General features: G+C 39.3%; 1 protein-coding gene across 6 annotated transcripts in view; it reads left to right on the forward strand.

The window, feature by feature from the left end:
- The window catches only part of LOC110952644 (leucine-rich repeat and fibronectin type-III domain-containing protein 2), a 249,831-nt gene that overhangs the window by 104,187 nt on the left and 118,827 nt on the right, over positions 1-26,817 (forward strand). For 4 of the 6 annotated variants that reach the window (XR_007941931.1, XR_007941932.1, XM_022196284.2 and 1 more), the window contains exon 3: positions 25,828-25,952. The exons of 1 other annotated variant lie outside the window; for it this stretch is intronic. The gene's annotated coding sequence lies outside the window, so the exon portion shown is untranslated. Of the gene's footprint in view, positions 1-22,301; positions 22,452-25,827; positions 25,953-26,817 lie in introns of those variants that run through there. One more of the 6 variants, XM_022196283.2, reaches the window with a different exon arrangement.

Here is a 26,817-nt window from a genome sequence, read left to right on the forward strand (position 1 = left end):
ACAGTCCCATTAATTGGTCCTGCCCCGAGTTGCTCTCCGGTCCAGCCTGTTTGATGACGCTTTTTACGTCACTGGCTCCAAAAAATCCAAAATGGCGACCAGGAAGTAGCAAAATCCCGGCTTCATTTCCTCGGCGTTGAAACCAACGGGTGACGTCACGGTTAGTTGACCCCTGAGCCTGAGTCAAAGTGGGCATTAGGGGCCCCTTGTTTTGGAGTGGCATATTAGGGGTTGGGCAGACCTTTAGTTGATTAGCCAAGGAACTATTCATCAACTTTTTAACCATACAGTATTTCACTATTATGGTTCTGATATTACCAGTTTTTTAGACAATCTCCCCTACACCATGATGAATAGAGATTTCTACTGCCTGAATCTTATGGTGAGATATAGAAAACAAACAAAAAAGATTCATTATACAATGACCAAGATTAGATCTTAAAAGTAAAGGTAGTGGAATTACCCTAAAAATAGTATTGGACTCATAGAGAGATGGTGGCAGGAGGGATTATACTGTTTGGGTTCATCGGTGGATATTGGCAATGGTTAAATCGTGAGGTGAAGGGTATATTTCAGGCAACTGGACTTATTCTTGTGTTGCTGAAAACATTTCACCTCTCATCCGAGAGGCTTCTTCAGTTCTAAAACTAGTTTAGAGAGTACCAGGTATTAAACCACAAGATGTGAAGGTGGGGCTTAGGCTGATGGTATCTACTATTAGCCAGGTGGTTAAATACCTGGGACTCTCCAAACTAGTTTTAGAACTGAAGAAGCCTCTCGGATAAGAGGCGAAAAGTCTTCAAGATCCCAAGAATATGTCCAGTTGTCTGAACTAAACCCTTCACCTTAAGATGACCTGGACGACTGAGAACCTTCACAGACTGGTTAAATCGTGGTGTGGAACAACTTTATATAGACATTGTTCTGCAGGAGACTCATTACAATTTATTTTACAGAAGAAACAAAGTAATGTAAAACCTGTCATTTTTGTGAATATGCAATGGGCTTCAGAGGATCATATAAAGAGTAGAAACAAGCAATTCTCTGTACTGAAAATGAAATGAATATCAAAATCTAACAGGCCAAAAATATGAATCTATACAGCATGAAGTTACCTGTTGAGATTTGAGTCCTTGACAAGAATGAACTCTTCATTCTTGTGCAATTTCTAGACAGTTTAACTTGTATTGCTTGGCTTTAATAGCATCTGCAAAGTTGGCTTTCGTTTATTTTGTTTCAGTAAAAGTATGCGAGTCTTAAAAATGTTAAACCTGAATCTGAATGAACCTGTTGTGTTTTGTAGTGCAATAGGAGGGCATGCATGCAGCAAAAAGACGTGACATAGCATGCTGCCTTTCTTCAGCAAATGAGAGATTGTGTTATATTAACAACTGCAATGAGAATAATACAGCTCAATTTATTGCCTGGGTTTAAAAATGCACAGTGATTGTCAACAGCAAAATATTATTTTCTAAACACTACTCAACACAACGGGTGAGCATTTAGATTACAGGCACCTAATTAGACTGCAGACAGTATCACTGCTGGAGATCAGAGTTAGTAAATCTTGAGAGACATTTTGACATATGAAATCAGAGTTCTTGCAATAAAACTCAGGAAATACGAGACAGTTTCAATCTATAGACATTTTATTGTATTGTAGATTTAATTTTAAATGCATACAGTGGTCATTTTTTAACCATCTGTCTACACTAAATAAACCATAATGCCTTAGTGAAAAGGCACCTACCTGTAGATATCAGACATCATAATAATGCTGCATGATAGCACAGAAAGCAAATCATGAAGCTCGAGGAGCTCTCTGTAGATGAAACTACTGTGGCACAGATCAGGGCAGCATGCTCAACAGCAGGGTCAGGGAGACCAGTCATAACTGAGGGAAGAAGGACTACAGCCAAAAGAGGTCCTTGAAAAAACCCTTCAGAGTGCAGTGACCTGACACTTGGGTCATGGTTCACCTTTCAGCACCACAATGATCCACAGGACACTGTCTTGGCTGTGTTAAGACAACACCGGTGTGACTTGAGGCCAAGTCTTTCTGTCCTGGAATGGCCCTGTCAGAGCTTAAACCCCACAGATCATCTGTGGGGAGACCTGAAGATGGCAATCTGACACAGCTTGAGAGGATCTTCCAGGAAGAATGAGATAAATGACGGAAATCCAGGTGTGATTTGCAAAGCTACTGCTAACTTACCTGAGAAGACTGGAAGCTGCAACTGCAGTCAAGGTCCTACTACAGATTACTAAATTAAGCTTTAAAATACTGATGTAAATAAATGGTTTCAGTTTTTCATCATTTTAGAAAACGTCCCAAACTTGGTGTTTACTTTGGTATTGCCCTGACAGTGGCAAAAAAAATAAGTTATACTTTTACAATTAAGTCTACAAGAAAAATATAATGTGCAAAGGGGTCAGCATATTTTCTACAGCAACAGTACGAGGTCCTTTCTAGGAAAAAAATCATAAAATTTGACATCTTGGAAGACAAGTGTGTGTGAAATGGTGACAATCTTGTGTCATTCTATTGTTATAGGAAACAATAATTATTAATTAGACCAAATTAGGACTGGGACGTTAATTTTCAGTTAATTACAGAAAAAATATCTGTCCCAGTTCTCTAATTTCTGGAACACCGGGAACACTGATGCACACTCCAGCCCAGTAGGTGGCGCTAATGCACCTATAGTCTATTTTCCAGCTGCAAAAAAAGATGCAGGACACATTAAGTGATGTCAGCACAAGAAAGTTTGGTGAACAGTGAAGGAAGATGAGACCGCATTGAGCTTGTTGGCCAGAACGTTTTCTTTTAAAAAACTTTCTGATGGCAGCTTGGATGAAAGCGCGGTTGTGGGCAAATTGCCAAGCATATGGTATCACCTCAATAAAAACATGCTACTGTTAGCACCAGAGTTAACGTTAGCTATGACAGTCCTGGTCCCGGCAAACAGTGTAGTCAGCCCATAGTAGACCACTTTTCACGACACTGAAAGTGCTCGAGTTTACAAAAAGTCTTAAAATGTTGAATACAATGTTTGAGTTTGCAGTCATTTTTGAATGTAGTAGACAGATGAAAAATTCAGATAAATATAAATGAAACAAACGTTTTTGTTGTTCAAGTTCACGTATGTGTTCAGTCATCAATACAGTCGTCAACCAAAATTTATTTGAATTGAACAACTTTGCTTATTGTGTCAAATGTTGTAGCGATTACTTGCAATTAATTAATCACAAAGCCTGTAAGTAATTAGTTTTTTTAATTGTGTCCCAACACTAATACCAGTTAATACCACATAAACAAGACACTTAGACATTATTCAAAGATAATTAAAAATCGCAGTAATCTGTACTGAATTACAGAGATCTACTGAAATACATCTTCCTTATTTCAAACAGGAAAGAGGAAAAAAATACTTGTCTTTTTTTAGAATGTGACTGAGTGACTGCTGAAGAAATCTCTCATGTTTTATTGATCAAAGGAGCTATTGATAGAGGGATGTTTTTTTTCTCCATCCAATTAACTGATGACACATTGTGCTGCCAGACAACAAAAGTCATACATCATGCAAATATGGAGCAACTTTTCATTTGCCTCATCAGAGGAGCTCATTCCATGCTGAAGCTAAATATAGAACCCGCCCTGTTTCTTCATTTATGTCTCTCTGGGGTGTTTCTGGTATTTTTCGCGCTTCAGCATCTTGTTTTTGCCATCAGCAGCTGGATTTACAGCATTCGGCAAGCAGAATGAGATGTGTTATCAACAAACATCACTACTTTCATCAAAGAGAAGGAAAGCAATTCCGTCATATTTCACTGACTGACAGTGTTGTGAATTTTTAATAGAATACTTTATGTGCTTTTTTCAAGGAATTAGTCAGATTTGACACAGACAGAGTGGCACCTCTGCATGTAATTTGCAGGCCAGTTTGTTACTGACATCAATCAGGGATTCATATCAGTGATATTACTGTTAAACGTAGTGCATTTTTAACTCAACCTATAAATCAACTGATTAAACATTTGACCAATTAGTAAGAGACTGACCGCAGTCCAACACTTTCATAATCCGATTCTCCATTAATGGATCTGCCATTATTTACTAAATGTATGTGTTATCTGATTAATTAATTATTGATTTGTCGGTTACATAATATCAATAGAACCAGCCCATCTTTTAGAGCGCTGACTCGCAGGGAGTTATGAGATAAATAAGAGGCGATGTCATGATTACTGGGAACTTAGAGAAATAGATTCTGCTACATGGAGTCATGTTTATTGTTCAGACTATTCTCTCACCTCTGTGAAATACTGTATTGATTTACATTATTAGGCCTTTAAACTATTTCCAATTAAAGGTGCCCAAAGCCAGAGTCAGATTATTTTGTTTATTTCTCTTGGCAGGTTGAGGTTATTTTTACCATCACCATGTTGTTTCCTTGTAAACTGGCTTATCCTACTATAATTACACATGCCAATCATCACATAACTCCACCGCGTTCCTTTGCTGATGATCAGCATACGTAAATCCTTTCTTCCTTCTGCGCACAACATTACTCAAACGGATTAACGGATTTGAATGAAATTTTCAGGGATGGTCAGAAATAACACAAGGACCACCTCGTTTGATTCTGGCAGTGATACGACTTGTAGTCTGGATCCACGGATTTGTTAAGGATATCCCATTGTGAGATAGCAGCCGTCACAGCGTCCCGTAACCATGACAGTAAGTGAACGCTACATCAGCTGCCTGCTCACGATCACATGATTGCGAACCTACTACAGACTTATCCGTCGGAAATGATACACGAAACAATTGATTAATTTGTTGTGGTGTTTTTGAGTCCCATCAGTTCCCACAGCCCGCTACATATTTTAGTCACGCCATGTAGCAAACCCCAGTCAAACATTGAAGTGTTCTGATGTTTCACGAAGCCTTCAATTTCAGCCGTCAACCTTATTTTGAACACAAATTGACCTTTCTGTCCTTCACTCCTTTCTTCGGGAATCACTGTAGGAGCTTGTTCCCATTCCAGCTAGGTGCTAAGAAGTTTATACACATCCTTTACGTTGGACAGCAACAGAGTGTAACTGTTTTCCTTCCATCGTTGCAGCAATTTTCGGACTTTCCGGCAGCATCTTCCTCATGTCAAGAAACCGCCTCTAAGAGAAACACTTCCTGTGCTGCTGGAACAACCCGGTCTCACGGGGATTTGTGAAACTGTCACGTAAATTTTTGTTTCGGTTTCGTGCGCACCAACACAATTTCGTCATGTTTTTCATGCCGCTCACCACGAAATGTTTTTCGTGTTGCTCACAACGAAACCCGCTGTGGTAATCACATCTGAAAGTGGTTTATACCGGCGGATTCATGACGATCTCAGCTGTCCATCGGCGTATACTGATTGTGTGATTGCGTTTGCGGCCGTCGGACATTCTTTGAATTCCTATGCAAATTGGTAAGTGTACCACCGGGTTATGGTTAGGTTATGGTTAGATTATGGTTAGATTATGGTTAGGGTTATGGTTAGGGACGATGTCATGCAAAATATAGCGTTGGATTCGCCACGGTTTTACATTAAAAATATAATATACACATTCGTTTGAAATACGTTCTGAGTGGCACGAAAAGTCCGCCGTTTAAAATACATTGGTGCGCATTTCGTGGTGAGCGGCACGAAAAACATGACGAAATCGTGTTGGTGCGCACGAAACCGAAACAAAAATTTACGTGACAGTTTCACGAATCCTCGTGAGATCGGGCTGGCTGGAATGGTGCCGCCCACCACATTAAAACATATGCCATCAAAATAAAAGCATGAAAGGAACAATTGTTTTAACACTAATAATACAAAGCCTTGCAAAAAGAGCCACATTATACAGTGCCGTGATTTCTGATCGTCAGTAACTAATAAAAAATGCTGCATTTCTAAAAAAAATAGACTGCATTTCTGACAATGTCATATGGGTAATGGACAGTCTTGGCGGAGTGCTTTTCTTGCTTAAATGTTTTTTTTCTCTTCCTTTTCTACTTTCTGACTGAAAAAAGTCCAAAGCTTGCTTATGAACCATTATGGTGATATAGAAAATTCAAGCCTTCACAAGAGAAAATCCTTTTCAAATGAGCAGCTGGAACACTAAGTATATGCAGGTACACATTTTCTTTAGAGCCTGATAGTTTTAGCCTAGATTTGTGGACATCCTGGCAAACTGACAGTATTATACCTACGCCACATTTTTTTTTTTTTTTTTATGGACCAGTGCACCAGTGGATACAGAAACAAATAACACGACAGTACAGTAACCCCCTGAATCCCAAACAGGCATGAAAGGGATGCTATCTTGAACAAATTGCAAAAAATCGCATCGTTTATCAGATCCAGAAACTGTGAAAACAGGTGGAATCATCAGATTTATCTGCTTTTCCGTCAGTTCTTGAACTAAACAGATGTGACATGCAGTTCTGTCAGCAAAATTAACCAATTTGAAGCCTAAAATTTTGATTTCTTTTATCAGAATGACTGTATTCTACATGTCTCGTACAAAAATTATCCAAAAATTAATCCATTTGCATCAGTTTCTGTAAAAAAACCTAAGAATTCTGCGCTCCTCACAACTGAGAAGCCATAACTGACCAAACAATTGTCACAATAATACAGGGACTTTTTAGATGAATTGCAGGCTGTTTTTACACAGAGAGAAGAGAAAAGAAAGATTGAGAGGAAAATGAAACACACTTAATCGATAAACTAAATGCAGCATGGCTCAAAAAGAGTATAGTGAGGAGCAGGCTGTCATCAAGTTGTTGGAAGGTACATTCAGCAGGGTGACATATCGTTCTGGATTTGAAATGTATCTACCCTTGATGTTGCAATGAAAAGTGAGCCCGCAGTAAGTAAAAATGTGGCAAGAAATGCCTTGGGGTTCAGAGGGTTGCTCACTGAAGAAAAGCTACATTTGGAATGAACTTCTAACGCATCTTCATTCAGATTTACTTTCTTTATTTCTGTGATGCACAACAGAGATAATCATGTCCCCCTAAAGTACAGAGCACATGGCATCTTTAACTCTTTCCATTTCTGAAACAGATCATATTTTGACTTTTAAATATCCCATCTAGAGCAACAAGTTCAATTACAAAGTACTACACTGAATATGTCATCCCCCATCTCCTCCTTTAATGATAATCCTGTTGGAACAGTTTTCAGGATGGAGAGATCACACTTCATTTAAACTGGTTAGAACTTGCATGTACCCTCTACCGAGCTGTCACATTGAAACATCACTTTGTACTTAGGGCATCGCAAGAAAACACAACATTTGGGAACCACTGTCTTAGGAAATATGTTCATCTATTATTAATGTAAAAATGATGGTTTGGTCCCTCGATGTTGGAAGTGAGCTGTTGCCTCAGGTGAAGGAGTTTTTAAAAATCCTTCGATGATGTTCATGAGTGAGGGCAAATTGCGGATTGTTGCAGCGTCAGCAGCAATGGGGCCCTTGTAATGGGCCACTCTGGTGGAGAGGAAACTGAGTCCAAAGGCAAACCCTTCCCAACAGCATGGTCATGAGTTGCCTCCACGGAGTCTCTGAGCTTTCCTTTAGAGACGAGGTAAGGAGCTCAGACATTCAGAGGGACCTCAGAGTAGAACCACTGTGTCTTCTGTTGGTCTGGGTATCTCCAGGGTGCCTACCTCTGTCCAGCTGGTAGGAGACCCTGAAGTAGACCTGAAACATGCTTTATATATGACTAGGGAACACTGTGGGACCCTTAGGAGGAGCTGGAATGCTGTTAGGGAGAGGACTAATTTGCTTCGCTCCTGTTACTGTTAAGGTACGTGTCCACAGGATATGTCAGTTTCTTGCATCCTATTCATTGTCAGTTGCTGTTTGTGAGGCATTTTGAGCTATGTTGCAATGCATCCCCTGGAGCTTGTTTGCATAAAGTACTTTCATTTCTACTTTATGCAAATGTGAGGAGGTCCAACACATCTCAAAACTTTAATGAAATGTCTAAACTAGCCCTCGTTGAACCAAAAATTATTACAGATTCAACAGCTTATTTCTGGCCTCAGATGTCGTCAGAAATACTTTTTGCTGAACTATGTTTGTAATAAAAGGGAAAGTTTGTGATGGAGCCACCATGATGGTCCGACGCATATACTGGACTGAAGGTCTGAAGAGCTGTCAAGTGACCGCCTAGTGGCCTACTAGTGCCGCTCACCAAGCAATCAATGTTCAGATGTCGCATGTTTCAATGCAAGAAGAAACGGCCGTGTGGACACGTACCATTTCCCGACCCTCACAACTCAGTGCACTTACACCATCATCGATGGGACTCTTGTATACGCAGTGAAAATGTTTTTTATTGATTTGGATGCTTTCATCCAACCAAATATCTAGTACACTTCCCATTTGATTATAGGACCAGAATGAATCACTAATGGTCTTCATGTCTGAAAGCAACATATGGTCAAGTACAGTCTATGTCATATTTTTTATAGCTAGCTTTCACATGATGTGTACTGGACACTACAAGTCTTAGCCTCCAGGTATATGGGAAGCTTTGAGAGGGAACTGTGGAAGTATTATGAGCTCAGTGCTGAATTCAAGTGTTTATAATCACATAAGTTGGCAGCTAGAAATACGATCTGATGTTTGTTGGCAAGAAGGAAAAAAAAAATCTATCTTTGTCACATATACATCAGCACAAAGACATAATACCGGGCTTTGCAAAAGTTCTGTTACACTTGGTTTCATGATCTTTAGAGACGTTTACATGTCAGAGTGAAAAATCCCATTAAACAAACTGAAAGTTCTCCGGTGAAGTTGAGTCTCACCACTCAAGAATGGTGAAGACCTGAAAGATCTTCACCATTCTTGAGCCTCTCTGCGACTCTGTGAACGGTCATCCGGCTGATGTTCAGCTGTTTGGCTATGTCACACTTGTTGTGGCCAGCATGAAAGAGAGCAGATATCTCAACTCTTTTGACTTCCATCTTGATACAGCTTCACCGGAGAACAAATTTGTATTAATGCCACCTGCCTATAAGGTAGAACTTTCAGTTTGTTTAATGGAATTTTTCACTCTGACATGTAAACGTCTCTAAAGATCATGAAACCGTGTGTAACAGAACTTTTGCAAAGCCCGGTAATTATCAGGTGCTACAATCAGAAGTACCAACATTGTAGGTGACAATTTGAAACCTTTAATTGTTTCTTTCCAGATATGTCCCTGCTCTACTGTACTATGAGCAATCTGCTTGCCTCAGGAGTCTGTAAATGGGTTTCAGTGCAGAGTGCCAGAAGAATAAGCACAAAAGATCCCTTTGTCTTCTATCCATTTTAAGTCCAGTGCAGAACTTACATCTTATTGTATGGCACTCACAAATAATTATCTGTTTCAGCGCTTTAGGGTTTGACACATATTTAACGTCTACATGAATGCAAGGTTGTGACATATAAAGGTTGTTTATTTGCATATTGCAGGCACACTGACCACCTCTGTTGACATCCTCATTTAATTACTAAATCTACAGTACAGCTTTGGAGGGAATTACTGAAGCAAATAAAGGCCAGAATGATTTGACTGTTACAAGTAACCAATTCCGAAATTTAATTAATGTGCATACAGCATAGAATTCATACTATCTGATAATCTGACTGCATGGGTGAGCTGCCTTTGAAATAAAAAAATTACAGTTACTCCGTCATCAAATGCTACAGAATTATGTGACAATCTGTGTTGGTTTGTCTGTATGTCTGTTAGCTACATTACTACAGACTAAGGAATTTGGATGAAATTTTCAGGGAAGGTCAGAAATGACACAAGGACCAAGTGATTAGATTTTGGCAGTGATGCAGATTACAGTCAGGCTCCACAGATTTGTTGAAAATTCCTGTATAATTGCGAGACAGCGGCATGGCGTCACTGTAACTATGACAACAAGTGAACACTATGTCAGCTACCTGCAGACAATCACATGATTGCGATCCGACTACATATCGGCCGCTGCTGACTTCTTGGGACTTACCTGTGTTGGAAATGATACAAGGAACAGTTGATTAAATTGTGGTGATGTTTCCAAGTCCCACCAGTTCCCGCCCACGATTTGGTATCCATATATAATGTACACATGCAGAACACATGCCTGTGCTTAGCGCAACATCATTTTGTTTGTGGGTATATCTATATTAAATGGCCACATTCTATTTTGCTTTGATTTCTGATCATCAGTAACTAATAAACAAATGCTGCATTAATTTAAAAAAAAAGCTGCTTTTCTTACAATGCCGTATGGGGGGAATGAACAGCCTTGGTGGAGTACTGCACTCTGTGAGTGCTCTTCTGGTTAACTTGTGCAATATTAAATGCTAAAAGATCCCCCTCAGGTATCTTTGAAGATGCTGAAAAATGCTCTGCTTTGAATAATAGTTCATGTTTGATGTGATTTTTGAGTTAAAAAAACAAAAACAAAAACATAAATTACCTGGTTAGAAAGTCTTCAAATTCCTACTTTTTTTTTTTGAAAAATCCAGAATGTACAGTATAAAGTAATTTTCATTTCAAAACGTTTCGTGTGCCTGAGAAAATGTCACCAAAAGTTAATTCTTAATGTTTGCAGACCTTAATGTTGAATTTTATGTTTACATCTGGTTGTGCAAAATGCAAATACAGGTCCTTTTGGCTTCCACAGACAATAATTATGTACACAGTGCAGCAAAAACTGTGGAGAGAAGGACCCACTTTAGTCCTTAATTTGTGTAGCTTCACATCAGAAAAGCTCTGACTATTTTAGATTTTAAGCTAGTTTGATCACTGGAGGGTGTATTTGGCAGTGCAACAAGCTCCTCCCAGCAGGGCAGCAAACCTTTCTGGCTGCAAATAATCAAAAACAAGATTCCAATCAAGTTTCAAATGCTTCAGTCAAGGCCAACAAACATGCACACACACACATGGAAAAGGGAATAAAAATACAAGCGATATAAGAATAAAGAATGGGGTGGAACACTTTTTGTGTTTCTTTTATAAATGATGGATTTTCAGTGTTTTCAGATGCCTACATCAAAATGTTAAAACTTCCCTCATCAACTGTGATTGACCCTGACAGGAAGCAGAATGTGTTGGCTGGATGTCCAACCCAAGCATTTCAGTATTTTAGCTACAGGTTGGACTCACGACTACACAACTGCTTACTGAACTGATCCATTACTCAACTCATACTCAGGCCCTGTTTACATGACACTGATTTTAGGATGAAATGCAAAGGTTTCATTGTGATTCGGCCTCCGGTTTAAACAGAAACTTTCCAGCACTTCAGTGTAAATGCAGATTTCTTTCACTTCATTTTCATGTAAATCCAACAACTTAAAGGAAATACTTTTTGGGTGAAATGTTGTCATGTATACGGGACCTTAATCTATAAATGTGACAGGACTTAACCTTAATTATACTGTGTTTCTGTTATTTTCCTTGCATTAATGGACAGTAAATGGCCTTAGAGTTAATAAGCTTTTGATGTGTAGTCAAAATGTCTTGCCGTTAATTAAAAACTGTCTCGATGACAAATGTATGCATTTGTCATCTTTGTGAAAGGCATTCAAGCAATCCAGAGGATTTTAAACACACTGCTTTTAAGCAGTTGTCAAGAGGTACTTCATCAGACACACGATTCACTGAATATTTCTCAGCACTTCACAGACACGTTCTGTGAAAGGTAAAATATAAAAGTGAAATCAACATCAGATCAGTGCAGTTTCACCCCAACAGTTATTTGCAAGAGAAAAGGGTAACAAAAGAGACTGTGTGCCGTGAGCAGAAGTTATAAGAAAGAGGGGTTAGCATGTATTCATACTGTATCAGCTGACCTTTTAAAATGCCAGCCTTTGTCGTCAGGAATGGACCCTCTGCCAAAGGAGAACGGTTTCACCGCTGCAACACCACCTACGTACGTGAATTGTCCCTCTGTACTTGAAGATTTAACGAGAACTTCTTGGAGTGAGGAGAAATGGTGTAAAACGAAGCCACAGTGAGCTGATCTGTTGCATGTGAACGGGTTAGGGGATCTTTCTCTGTGTAAACAGGGCAGCTAATGCACAGCAGCTTTGCATGGCAGTGTGATAAGAGATAAAATTGTGTCATATTAAGCTTGTTTTGGAAGTCTGTTTTGGGTGTGATCCAGCTTACCGTTTACATCCTGCATAACAGAGGCGAGTACATTACAACCTGACAGCAGACAAACAGGAGTTTGAGGCCAAGGCTCTTTATGTAAGCCTCATCTCGATATTCTTCCTAAACAGATTTTTACAACAACAAAGATTTTTTTGGAATAAAATGTGCTATTACCCTTGCATGCATAATGCACATACATATTCTATCTTGTGTATGACACTGGAGGGCTCAACTTACACAGTCAATTACTGTATGTGCCTTCATCATATATCCTGCATGCAAATGAGACTACAAATACAACGACTCATCTCTCAGATGCATCAGCCTGTCGGGTGTTAAACAGAGTGCTCTGTACTGTCTTTCACTGTCCTTCCCACCATCTCAATATCATGCTATGGGAGGTAATCCCATCTGTTCTGCATGCACTTTCAGTTCATCTGTACATGGAGTAAAGCTGAGGCTGTAACAGATAAAAGGTAATAAGAGCTTTATTTCATAGCTTTTTCAGCCAATGTTTTTACCTACACAAATATATGTCATATGGAGACCATGAAGATACGTCATGCTGCGTTGCACGTTTGGGCAGGGCTGCCATCTTGTGAAGAGTGTGTTCTGTAATCTGTGCTTGTAATGGAGGTTACCAGCTTACCTCATGTTCATTAACAGTTGCACAGTGACTGGGTGTAAGAGCTGCTAATTCACAAAATGGCAAGATGCAACAGGACAGTCATACTCACAAAGCTGAGCCCAATTACTAGACCGAACCAAAAACAAAACTCTCAACAACATTCAGCTGTGCTAATATTTTCCTGTCATAAGCAGCGGGTTTGATCAGTCATGAGTTTCTAGAGATCTGCAGCATTTAAACTCAAGCAAAGTGTATGCACTCAGTTCCCGAACAAAACAGTCATCAGGGTGTGTAATCCAGCCTTGGGCTGCCAAGTCATATGGATCTGTGTTGTTTACTGTTCGCTGTCCAAATACCATTTCATTCAGTTTCTCCTGGCAAGTCCCTTTGCTTTCCCTTTTCTCATCTCCGTCTCTTTCTCTCTCCATCAGATTTGATCAGTTTAACAAACTTTTTTTTTTTAAAAAAGGACACAATAAGCTCTCACAGCTTTTCACAGTTGTATTACAACTTGCAGTGCAGTGTGACACCCACATCATATTCTCTATATCTAAACATGCTGTTATACCTAAGACTTTTTAAACTACCTTTCTAATGAGAATAAATTTAATTCTAAGATCAGTATGACTTCAAAATATATTTAGTTTTGCAACATGATATCTGCCTGTCTGCTACAGATCAATAAAAATCTATAAAAGTAAGTGAAGCTTTAGCAGGAGTTAAGTTGCTCTTTCACTAAATAAAAATATAATTTATTTGGATTTGAGGATTTGAAATAGCGAGCTATATAACCTAGATGTTCATCAACATCAACTGATGAACTACAAATCCAATAAGCTTGGGAAAATTAGCATTTAGTTTTAGCTTGAGCTGAAACTAGCCACGGTTATTTTAGCTCACTTTCACTTTCTAACGACATCTCAATTTGTTCCACTTGGTGAATAGAGGAAGTCGGAGTACCTGGAGAAAACCCATGTCTGCACAGGGAGACCATGCAAACTCCATGCAGAATGATCCCAGGCCCAGGCCAGACCTTCTAGCTGCAAGGCAGTAATGTTAACAACCGAGCCACTGTGCAGAGGAGCATATCAAATGTTGTCTTTTCTCCAAAGTTAGAAAAAAACAGACTTGGTTTTCGGTCCCCTTTCATATTTGCGGTCGAAACATCAAAACTAAGCATGGCTAGTTGATGAAACACACACGTTTTATGGTCAAGTAGTTGTGCTAAGTGATGATATATTCATTTCTTGGAATGTTTTTGTCACCATTAACAGACAAGGAACCATATATGGTAACTTCAGTGACCTTGAATTCGAATATGAAAATTGAAAATTTTGGAAAATGTCATGAAAATTTTTAAAAAGTCTTATGTCCTCCAATAACACTCTAGGGTTGAAATTTTGAATTTCAGAGTGTTTCAATCAGTGACCCAGGAGAGAAGAAGTTTCCTCAAGACGTAACAAGACCATAAAGATTACAGAAAGGCTAACTGAATTCATTGTGCTGGATGAGCAGCCCATGGTAGAGAGGACAGGTTTTCACCATCTTTTGGAGCTTTTGGAGCTACCAACGTCTTACCCTGTCGACGCTGCATTTCAGATGGTGCTGTTCCAGAGTTTTACATCAAAGTTCATGACCACCTACAATCTATCTTAATATATCACAGAGCTATTTAGTTGTCAAGCATTTACGCAGGATTTATTTTAATAACATTAATACACCTTAAGTGTGCACTGTGCAGATGTATTACATAGGAAAACAGTATCGTATCAGGACTCCCTATTGGCAGATAGTCAATATTCAATGATTAAGACTAATAACAGAATTGTGTTTGGGACAGCCATAATTCTCACTGTAAGGGTAAGCTTTTGCATGCTCCTGTTATTACAAAATACATGATGCACTGGGTCAATATATAATTGCAGGACTTTTTGTAACATAGTTGACTGTTTGGCTTTTTTGCTGTTTTCAGGCCTAAAATCAACATGGCTGCCTTTAATTAACCCGTTAAAGTACGGCGGCCCGCGGGCGGGCCGTTTTTTTTATCGGTATACGCTTTTTTAAAATAGAAGGACACTGCAAACACGATTATACAAACACTATACACACATAGAAAGCTGAGATTCTCATGAATCCGCCGGTATAAACCACTTTCAGATGTGATTACCACAGCGGGTAATATAAACACATTTATCCAACAAACAACAAGTCAAGTAAACGTGCACAGCTCACCTGTCGACGCAGTTTGGACGCTCGTTTCTGGTCATAAAAGAAGATAATCCACAAAAACCGGCCAGAACCCAAGCTTAGCCATCCAGAGGAAACAATCCAGTATAATACTTTGGCCAAAACATGTCTCGAAATAGGTAAAAAATCCAGAAAACGATCGGCTCCGTGCGCGTGCACGCGGCGCGTGGTGGCGCTGTGCGTTTCATATTCACTGCATCTTTCTATTATAACTTTATCATACACGGTCCTATTTTCTTTGTTCGCGATTCAAAATGGATACTGGAGGCTTCTCGACCGCTTCAAACCGAACTTCAACCAATCAGGTGACTCGTTTCCGCCTACTTCGGCGATTTAGCCAACCATGGCCGAGTCTGACAGATATCGATTACATCACTTGATTGACTTGTTTCTCAGCAAATCACGCCGGAGGAAACGTTAGATTGACAGGCCTGGTAGCCAATGAGCTTGCTGAATGGCTTGCCTATAAATCCCGCCTCTGCCAGCGGCTTTATATGATATTTCATTCGTGAGCTCCGGGCTCCACCTGCTGTTTCTCTGTATTCCTCTCAATCTGTGTGTGTGATCGACACTGAAGCCTATCTGAAGTGATTTTTTGAGTTCTTTATGAGTTTTTGGAATGAAAATGAAGTGGAAAATGAAGTGAAAAGGAATTTATACCATTCTGTAGAGAGTGTGCACAGTGTATAAAGAGTGTATCCAACATTGACAGGGGCGGAGCATATCAGTACAAATACATGTGTGAAACACTCATTTCTTGTAGTATTGCTCTGAAATTTTGACCTGAACTATGTAAGACCCCAGGCTTTTGCAATATTGTGTTTTCAAGCTGTTGCAGTGCTGCCACACTGATTTTCAGGTGTTTTATTAGGGAAAAAATGTAGGCGAGAACAAAAAATTCATCCTAATTCAGTGTGTTCCAACATACATAACTCTGTGCCAGTAGCACCTAGAGTAATTCTGACTGCACTGGGTGAAAATTCAGGTTGTCAGCTTTCAAATGAGACCCCAACCATGCATGTACTCCAAACAGTTCAAGAACAGCATTCAATTTACTTTCTGTACATCTTCAGTAGAAATTTCGGGCGGAAATTGACCAAACCTTATCACAGGGCATTTTTAGAGAAAGATTCTTCTAAATATTATATATACAACTGAGTACAATTGAAATTAAAAGTTATTTAGAAATATACTGTAGTAAGGCTGTTGACATGCAATAAATCCACACTTGACTCACGCACTACTTTATATTAAATAACTAAAAAAGCCTTAGAGTCCCACCAGTCTTTTCTTTTGTAATGGGTAACTTGGTTGAAAGGGATTTCTCGGACACAGATGCAATTTATTGTTCTACATATAAATTTGATATATTGCCAAAAAACAAATATCTGTCATGATTATCTCAACTTAGTAACTGGAACACAATCAAAACAATTTTTGAAAAAGCTCAGTTTATTATTGTTTAGCTTGTTTAGCTTGTTATTAAATTCGGATGGTTATGTAGTTGACATTTTAGTGATATCCAATCGTATTTTATGAATAAGTGATTGTCTCCATAATAAATAATTATGGAATTTGCAAAGGCATGATCATAAAGAACAAAAAACATTAGTTTTTCTTTTACTTTTCATAAAAAATGTATTCAAGATATATCCCATGCACTTCAAAAGTCCCTCAATTATATATTGTCCCCACTGTTTATCTCATACAACATTTTCTTCTCGAATTTGTAGTGAAACATCTGTGACCACTCAGCATCCCCCACTCAAGCTGCTTCACAGCACGACCCTCCATCCTTACACACCTCCATTCCTCTGGGGAGGTCATACAACCGTTAACATCATGATAATGATTAAATTGCTGCTGGTTTGAGCCGAGGCAACATTAATTCCTTTCAAGCTGATTTTTGCTTAAACACATATGAATTATGTAGCCATGTAGCAAAAGGCCCACTGAGGCAATCGACAAGCTGTGTGCTGCAGAGCTAAAGATAGAGCCAACAGCAGGTCAAGTTTACCTCCCCTGCACTGGGCCTACAGTGTTGTAAAAACATGGTAGGTTCAATGCAGAGGAGGTTTGAAAAGCTGTGAGAGCTTATTTAATGGCTTGTCATCTCAGCCTCTCAACATAGATAACAATGTAGCACTGAAAATATACATACCTGACAGACGTGAGAGCCCTGATGTATATAATTAAGAAAAGACAGGTAGGAGCACTGGAACATACAAAATAGCTGTTAAATGGGTGAGACAGTGTGTTAGCATGTAAACTGGTGTGTGTGTGTGTGTGTGTGTGTGTGTGTGTGTGTGTGTGTGTGTGTGTGTGTGTGTGTGTGTGTGTGTGTGTGTGCACTGCTGAAGTTGAGAAAACAACAAGAAATGTTCTGAAGTGCTTGTACGATAACTTTCCTCAAGCATTATACAGTGGGCCCTCGCCATATTGCGGTTCACTTTTCACGGTCTCTCTGTATCACAGAGTCTTTAAATTGCATTTAGTAACACGGATATAGGTATATAGGTATTTTTTTTAATATTTATTATTCTAGCAAGCTGTGTTGAAGAACAATGGTGGAGAAAGGATATCTGCCTTTTGTGGACTCTGCAACTGGCAGATGCTTTTATTTTGACACACACAGAGAGCAGCCCAGTAGATAATGTGGCAGGAAGTCATCAACACACTTCACTTCTCACGGTTCTGACAACGTAACATTTAACCATTAACTAATTAGACTGGCAAAATCACAAAAACACAATAAATCACAAACACTAATAATAACACTGTAACACTAACATAAACCAAAATAATGACAATTAAACCACCAACACCCTGAACTCCCATGGTGCATTGCAGCACAACAGTTCAGTCATAGCGACTGGCTCTGTGATCCCTACATTATTTTATTTATTTTTCTGGTAAAATAAGCATTTCCTAGCCTATAAAATTGAAAACAGTATTTTATACTATATATATATATATATATATATATATATATATATATATATATATATGAAACATATTAAAGGAATATTAGTCAGTCTTGTCTGTCTCCCATGTGTATGTGTTCAACATCTGGCCTTGTTCATTTCACACAAACACCTGATCACTGCACCTGGTGTTGCTCTGCGGTGTTGTGAGGCGAGTGGGAAGGATTTGTAAAGCCTTAAAATATATATAAATAATAAAATAAATATGGTCACTACTTCGCGAATTTTCGTCTATCCCGTGGAGGGGCGATAGACGAGGGATCACTGTACTCTATTCTTAGTCAACCATACGTCTCTCAGGTTTGCACCACTGGGATGAACCAGATGTTCTCTTCAACCAGATGTTGGATGTTCTCTTCAGAAATTGCTTGCTGAACTATGAGAATGCTTGCATATTCTGTAAAATGTTGTTCTTGCATAAGATCAGTACTTCAATGCTTCCACACAACTGTTATAGTGTAAGGTGACTTTAGGAAGCATTACCTCTTTGTAGGCATCATTCATTAGCATTCAAAGAGAAAACCCAGGTTCAGCCACCCGACGCACAGATCAAAACGTTGCCAACAGCAGGGCAGAGAGACGTGCTTGGCATTCTCTCTGACCTCAGATTTGTGAGCCACCTCATTTGCAGCTCAGGTGTCATGTGCAAATCCCCTCAGATAGATAATGCCATGGAATACTCAGCAACCTGTCATGTTGTTATGACAGGTCTGTTTGCAGAGAGAGATTGGATGCGATTTGGAAGGACAATACAACAGCCCTTTGATGATCCTGATCCAGGGAGTAATAATACTAAAGACTATGTATGTAGCTCATGCATAGACTTGTGAAAGACAAGACAAAGTCAGTGGAAACTCTCAGGAATTACACATTTCCTCACTCCTCAAACGTTGGCTTGTACAAGTATCCCACTGTTAAGGGCTGTCTGAGTTACTGTGTGAACTTTAAATGAAAGCTAAAGAGGTGCTCTAACAGTTTTACATGTCAAAGACAATTTAGTAGTCATGGTTAGTACAACGCAGCCTGGGAAAAAAGGGTTATTTAATGTCCTTAGTGATTCTGGAGGAGCTGTGTCAAAATAGGGTAAGTTGCTCCAGTTTCATCCCGTGTTTTCACTTGGAGTTAGTGTTGGATTAGAGACTAAGGCCCTGTCCACACTTATCCAGATAAGTCTGAAAACACATATATTTTTCACCAATTTGGCCTGTCATCCACACGTAACCAGAGGTTTTTGGTTCTGAAAACGGAAGTTCTGAAAACGGAGGTTTTGAAAACTCTGGCCAAAGTGGAGATTTGGGAAAAACCTCGGGTATGCGTTTATGTGTGGACAGACATAACTGGACTTTTAGGAGCGCGGACATCACTGCCTGTGACAAAACTGCTGTGACGTCAGACATGCGACTTTTGTAGACAATCGGAGCAGAATGGACGCCCCTTCTGCATGAGGAAAGTCGTCGGAGGTCTCCGCGGGATACTGCTCTAAAAACAGAGCCAGTATGTCCCCATACTTGCACTGGCAAGATTCCCAATCAACACTTTGCTGGGTTTTATTCCCTTTGTACTCCAAAACAACATTTAAAAGCAATTCCAACTCCTTGTCGGTCCACACAAAGGAGCCTTGCGCCATATTTTGTTTTTTTGCGGAAGTGACGACACGAGACGGAAGCTTATTCTGATTGGATAAGCTTGATATATACGTACATGTATCCGGATACGTGTAGACGGAGATTTTTGTAGAAAACAGAGACGTGTGGCCGCAGATTTTTTCCTAAACGGAAGGGGGCGGATATTCGGTTTTTAAAATATCCGGATACGTGTGGACATGGCCTAAAAGTCAGGCTGTACCTGCCTCTGCAGTACCTGTTTTGAACAGTTTTTAGGCAGTTGAAAAGCAATATCAGAATATCTAACCATGCACTGGTTGGATTATGTAAAATTTTTGTATATATAATGTATATAGACTGACGCCTAGTGACTTTGACTTTTTCCTGAAACCTAATGAGTATTTACCTTTGAATCTGGGTTTAACTTATCATCAATTTGCTTATTTTAAGGCAAGTTTTACTCAGTAAGACCGGAAGATTGAGTAAGCTTTGATTCCAGGAGGACACTGCAGGCTGGTATCTCTTTGTAGAGGTCCTGTTGTGTCTTTGCTTTGGGACCTGATTGATTGTCTGTGACTCAAATCAGATGACAAGGCTTGAATTCCTTTGACACAAGTGTTTCTGTGCTTTAGCTGATGCTCTGTTTATTATCCCATTATTACTTATCCCAATTGATGTATTGTGTGCTTTTCAGTATGTACAATATGTGCTGTATATACATATTTGTTGTTTAAAGTCTCTTGATGTTCCCATACTGCTGCAGTCTTGTGAAAGAATTCTTAATACAATTCAGGCCCTGACAGAAGGAATGTTGGCGCTGCAATCTTGCTCATAATTAAGTGACAGTAAACGTGAGAGACACAGAGCTTAAACACTGCATTTAAATCATTTCTTGGCTTCCTCCATCCGCCTCGATTGATCCCTAAGAGTGCATAAATGAGTGGACGCAGTTTTGATTGATTACTTTGATGCAGCTTATTTAGAATAAAGTGTTCCGAGGCCGCACAGCTTAATTAATTTCCTTTTAGGGTCTCAGTAGCTCATGTCTTATTTGACATTTATGAGCATGCATGCCGCTCGTTTTACATCAGGAAGCTGACAGCCACGGCAGAACTATTGAAGTATTATAGCACCATCACAAGGTGTTGTGAAGTGAAATAGGAACACTGTGTCCACACAGACTTAGAGAAACCCTATTTTTCCACTGTGCCATGTTTCACTCTGTTACATCAACCATAATCCAGAGTGACAGCTGTTGATGACCCACACGACACGTATGCCAACAGCAGCGTCTCAATTATACAGCATGAAATTGCAACTGTCTGAATTCTGGTTGAACTTTTACAACTTCATGCCTGTTTGCACTCGAACAATGTAAAGCTCAACGCAAGACAGCGTGGGCACCCGGGCTGCTGTAGGTGGGTTTACAGAGAGATGGAGAACACCGCTTGCAGGCTCTGGGATCTTATTAAGCATATTGTGGTGCCAGAATGAAAGCAGATGTGTACTTGGCAACACCTAACCGCTACAGCCAAGGGAGTCAGGAAATCTCTGTGGCTTAGTAACACTGCACAGTGCAGAAAGAGCTTGTCAATGGGATTTGGGGAGGATATTCTGCAGCTTGTCACTGTGACAGAGGCAGCAATCACATGACATGACAACATAAACCAATGTCTCAAAAAGCACAGTTTATTATCATTTTAAACCTTTTCATCTGGCTCTAATTTTTAAGCGACAGCCCCAAGTAATGCACCGAGCATTTCTGTGAGTGACAATTTGTCTCTTGGTCCCAGAGGAAGGATGTTGTGACCATTGATGGCTTTATTCACAGCTTCAAAGCTATTTCTTTTAATCAGTCCTTTAATTGTCAGTTATTTACATATTAGCTGAACACAGATTACGGCAATGAATTAATTTGCAGTGGCAAGATAAGGAATGGGCATGTTTGGAATTATCTGCATTGGTAGTAGTAGGCAAATCTTTGTCAAGGTACATTGTGAACAAATACACTCACTAATAACTAACAAATCACTATGTTGTTCTTGGTCATAATGAATACATTGCTGAAATATTTACAATGTTTATTGTAATCAATGGAATACGATTGGAGGGGTGAGTTATATCTAGTTTGATTGAATCTGCTGATGTGAACCGTTCCTTGTCCAAAAGAGATCTCAGAAGACTTGGGATCAATAATTGTTAATTATTTTAAACAAAAGCTGGGAAGGATTACAGCATCATTTGAAAAAGTTCTGATGTTAGTTAGTCCACAACTAAACAAACAGTCCACACACTGGAGGGGATTTACTTCTGTATTGACTCTTCCTTCAAGTGGGCACCAAACTAAGATGGCACCAAAGGCACAATGCAGAATGCTCAGTACGTTTGCAAATAGGTCCACAGTTACACCTCAAAGCTTAAAGAAATAATTGGAGCCTGTTAACATCTACCCTCATGGGTCTACCACACACTGGTGATGGCACATAATGTCCACAGCCTGAAGGTTGTCAAACAACAAACTCATGAAACTGAGATTAAATACCGTAGTTTGAACAGCAGCCCTCAGAACTACTCGTGTCGTCAAAGTAAATATCAAAGTCCAAGTCAGTTATATTTACAAAGGTCATTCCAAACAAGAGTTGAAATAAAGTGCTGTGCAACTGAAATAGCAGGCAATACAATACAAGAAAACATACAAGTCTGATCAATTGAAGATAATGGAAATGACGGAGGTAAAAATTACAACACAATAAAGGATGAACTCAAGGGTGAGAAGCTCTACTCAACTGAAATGACAAGAGGTAGGTCTTAAGCAGCAAAAAGCAATTCTATCACAAAAAGATAAACTGTTCCTGATATTTGAAGCAGCCACTGTAAAGACCCACTTTATTCAATTTGTGTGCTCTGATTTCAAAAACGTCCAAGAGCATCTCGTTGGTCAGTGTTTGAAGTGGAGTATGATGGTGCAAAAAAAACAAAACAACAACCATATACAACTCTGAAAAACAAACAACAAAATCTCAGAATCAATCCTGAAATGTTCAGGAAGCCAGTAGAGGAAGGGCACTGCTGGTATTGTATCATCATGCTTTCCTTTTTCTGTTAAAAAAACAGTCATATTTTGTACCAGTTGTAGACGCTAAAGAGATGCCTGTTCTATGCTCAAATAGAAAACCGTTATAATAGTCAAACAAAACGCTAATAGAGGCATGGATTTTCTGTCTTTGGGAGCAAGTGAGTAAACACTCCACTGCACATCAGCACTGAATTGGTGAAGTATGGTGGCGGCAGCATCATGAAGTAAAGACTGGTTTGCTGTCATCAAATGGAACGTTGTTACTCAAGTTTATCAAGTTGTCTTCCATGATGTCTGGTTGACTGTCCAGTAGGCTGAGGCTCAGTAGAGGGTGGTGATGCAGCAGAACAATGGGTCTTACAGTAAATCTACTCCAAAATGGCTTCCAAAGGAGATCTACCCTTTGGACTAGCCCAGTCAGAGCCTACACCTGAACTCTGAGATGTTGTGGAATGGCCTTAAAAGAGCTCTTCACATCAGACAGTCATAGAATATTCCTGAGCTGAGGCAGTTCTATAAGTAGAAGAGAAATTACCCCTGAACATATACAGGCCTGACCTGCAGCCACTGGAAGCACTTGTTAATTCAGCCAAAAGATAAAAATGATTCAACCCAAGTGTTCAGTTTTTTCCCCAGCACTGACTATGTTAAATAGTTGTGTTCAATGAAAGATTATGACTGTTTGTGCATTGTTATTTTATTTTTGTGTGTCTATATTTGTGACATTTTTAACATCAGTTAATGCATGTTTCATGTTTTTGCCACTATAACTAGAAGCACATCAGTTTTCTTTCTTTTTCTTTCTTTTCTATTTTTTGGAAAGGTTGAACTGACCCTTTAAGACAGCCAAGTACAAAGTGTTCCTTCCAGCAAGTCTCTGTGCATTAGTTGGTACTGCTGATTAAGAATATAAAAATACAATTTTAGTGAAAGTTGGATTCCAATTGCACTTAAAAAAAAATGTTTGGTTTTTTTTTTAGGCATTTTTTTGGTTTTCCTGTGGTAGTCACAGTAGAGACAGACAGGTTATGTTTGAAATGAGGGCAGGTGGATGACATGCAGTCGGAGTCCAGCCCTCCGGGACTCAAAGTAAGGACTCATTTTTCACTCACTAAGAGGTTAGGGCCAAATAACAGCTCGGACCAAACAGAAAACATGAACACAACATTCGATTGAATATGAAAGTAAAAACCTAATGCCAATTCAATCTGAATATCAGGCTGCATAATTTTAGCTTTGTCCAGCATTTGAAATATCCATCACTTGAGACATTTATTTCTGTCTGCACCTCAAATAATGAGGTCACTTTTGATGACACATTCTCATTTTTGGTGCTTCTTTTTAAAATTCAACAGCAGTTCGTCCACTTAGAAACACTGTCCCAGTCAGTCTGGATGAACCACAACTTAGATGTGAAGAGTTTTAATTGGTGGTGCTCTATTTGATTGTGCCAAAGACCAGGACCCCACTTTAATGCCTTTATTCTTGGCAGTAGCTGGTATCGGAGATGCTGCATGTTTTCACAGCTTTTTAGTGTTGGCAGAGACCTTAAAGTACCTGTTTTCAATTGGATTCAGCCACAACAAGCCATTTATTGTGTCCAACACTGTTCGTACATGAGATATTTGTTCAACTGAACCACATGGAGCTGTGGGTTTAGGTCACCATCGTTACAATTAGAGTGGAAACCATGCCCACATGACTGACACCAGTACGAGTGGTTTGGTTGTGGACAAACTCTCTGGAACCACTTTCTCTGGCAGCCATGGTCCCTACATGAAACTATTGACAGTGTATTCTGTGGATTATCTAAGTAAGAGTTTTAGAAAGGGATGGGCTGTTGAATTTTTTTAAATGTATTTTTACAGCACAGTGAGCGCGTTAAATCGAATTCTATTTACCTCCATTTCCAGAAAGGTGAGACAGATAACTAAAAGCCTGGACAAATTAAAACAAAACACTCTGCGTGGCTTTTTTCCCCTGCAGAAAAGTGACAATGTTCTCATAATCTGGGTGAGTAGACCCCTTATAGAAGCTGCACATCTCTAGGATTTTAAAGGAGATGGTGCAAAAATGGCCTTTTTGAGGGATCAAGCAATTTGCTTTTTGTTATGCTAGACTGCTGTGACACAGTGCTTATTATCCAGCATCACACTGGCATTATTTAATTTGGTGCCTCTCGCCCATTGCCATAGGACTGCAGCTTCTTCTGATACAGCCAGTGGGATTGTGTGTCCTTTAGTGTTTTCCCCCGACCAAGTGATTTGGCAAAGGCAGAAGTCTGGCAGATGCAGATCTTAAGAAGCGCCTTGTTTTAGCAGAGAGATGTATTGTCGTATAAAGACAGCACTAATTGCAGTGAGACTTAAAAATTGCTTTTGTTTATTCACCTTGGACGGCACAGCCCGAAGCCAGAAAGCACAGTTTTTACCAAAATAAACATTATGGAACCTTGTTGTGTCTACCTTGCGGTCTCTCTCTCTGTGCTTTTATCTTCTCTCATTAGGATGAGAAGTGGCAGTGGGTTCTGGGAGGACATGTGCTCTGACATGGTCGCAGAATTTTAATGAGGAGACGTATTAATGCTGTATATTGCACCATTTGCCATTTTCTCCTTTCATAATGCCAACAGATTTTGTCTGGGATCATTCCTTTGAAACCATGTCTGAAAACACCATGGACCTGAAGCTGCTAGTGGCTGATCTTGTTATGCATCTTAGCAAGCATGTATCTTGTTTCTCCTCAAACAGATCTACATTTCCTTTAATTCTACAGACTGAAATCGACACAATGGGGCATGTAATTTGGCAAACTAAAACTGTTTTTTTCTGCTCCCTACTGCACTCAAAAGAACACTTTGATTCTTTGAGATTTTAATTCTTTTGTGGTCATATGATTCTGGTGCAAGACACCACACATAGTGGCAGGTGAAAATGAAAAATGTCACTTTTCTTTCTGTATCCCTTCCCTTGAATTTTGTTTCAGTTTTGTAGGATTCTTTTGTTGGTGTTTTTCAAAAATGATTCCCATCAAACAAAACCATCACCTATATTAAACTTTTATTGATGCAGGGCTTTCTGTCTTACCCTTTCCTGTTCTAGGTGCAGAGACTAATGTGACCAAGAACTTCAAAGAAGAGGTGTTATGTGAATCAGACCACATCTTCTTGACATGAATCAATATGTGTCTGGATACCTGACCTGACCAAACAACACATCCTGTCACTGTGAGTACCAGCCAGGATCTGGTCATGCTGACATTCACCCGAATGTGCTCAACTGTCATGATGTGACATCAAATGCAGCATACTGAACATAGTTCAGTGATTCTGAGGTTCAAGTGCCATCATTCAAATTATCAGTGGAAGAAAGTGTATTTTTTCAAGTTTTACACTTGTTTTCTCATTTGTACTTTCTGCTCTGCTACATTTTAGAGGAAGATATTGCACTGCTGTAGTTATGAGCTACTTTTCACAGTATTTTTCATGACAAAACATATGATAAAGTTATGAAATACAGCATTTTCAAATATTTATTAAGTGGTGACCCAACCTTTTGGTTTGTGAGTATGATATGTTAACAGTTCCGCTAAAGAGGGAATTCCCATAAACTCTAACATTCTTAAAAGGGTTCATTGAGGCTCAGAAAGGTAAACTGCACCAGAACATAACTCTTCTTTTGCACAACACAAGTAACAAGCTATTCTCTTTACTTACATGGTTATATTATACTCAAGGGTTGTTCTTTGCTATTGCTATTTTCGACAATCCAGATCGTTACTGAAGATATCAGAACTATTCAATACCACATATAGAACCAGAGAAGCACTCAGAGAGCGCAGCATTTTATTTACAAATACACCATTTGTTTATTAGTTATTGATGATCTGAAATCACAGCAACATGGAATATGGCCATTTAATATACACTACCAGTCAAAAGTTTGAAGTTTGAAGAGAAAGTGTGTCCACAAGCTTTTGACTGGTAGTGTAGATGTACCCACAAACAAACTGACCTTGCGCTGAGCACAGGCGTGTGTTTTGCATGCGTACATTCAGATACCGAATCGTGTGACCATATGTAGCAGGCGGCA

Source organism: Acanthochromis polyacanthus, chromosome 1, assembly GCF_021347895.1.
Source record: "Acanthochromis polyacanthus isolate Apoly-LR-REF ecotype Palm Island chromosome 1, KAUST_Apoly_ChrSc, whole genome shotgun sequence".
Taxonomy (NCBI): domain Eukaryota; kingdom Metazoa; phylum Chordata; class Actinopteri; family Pomacentridae; genus Acanthochromis; species Acanthochromis polyacanthus.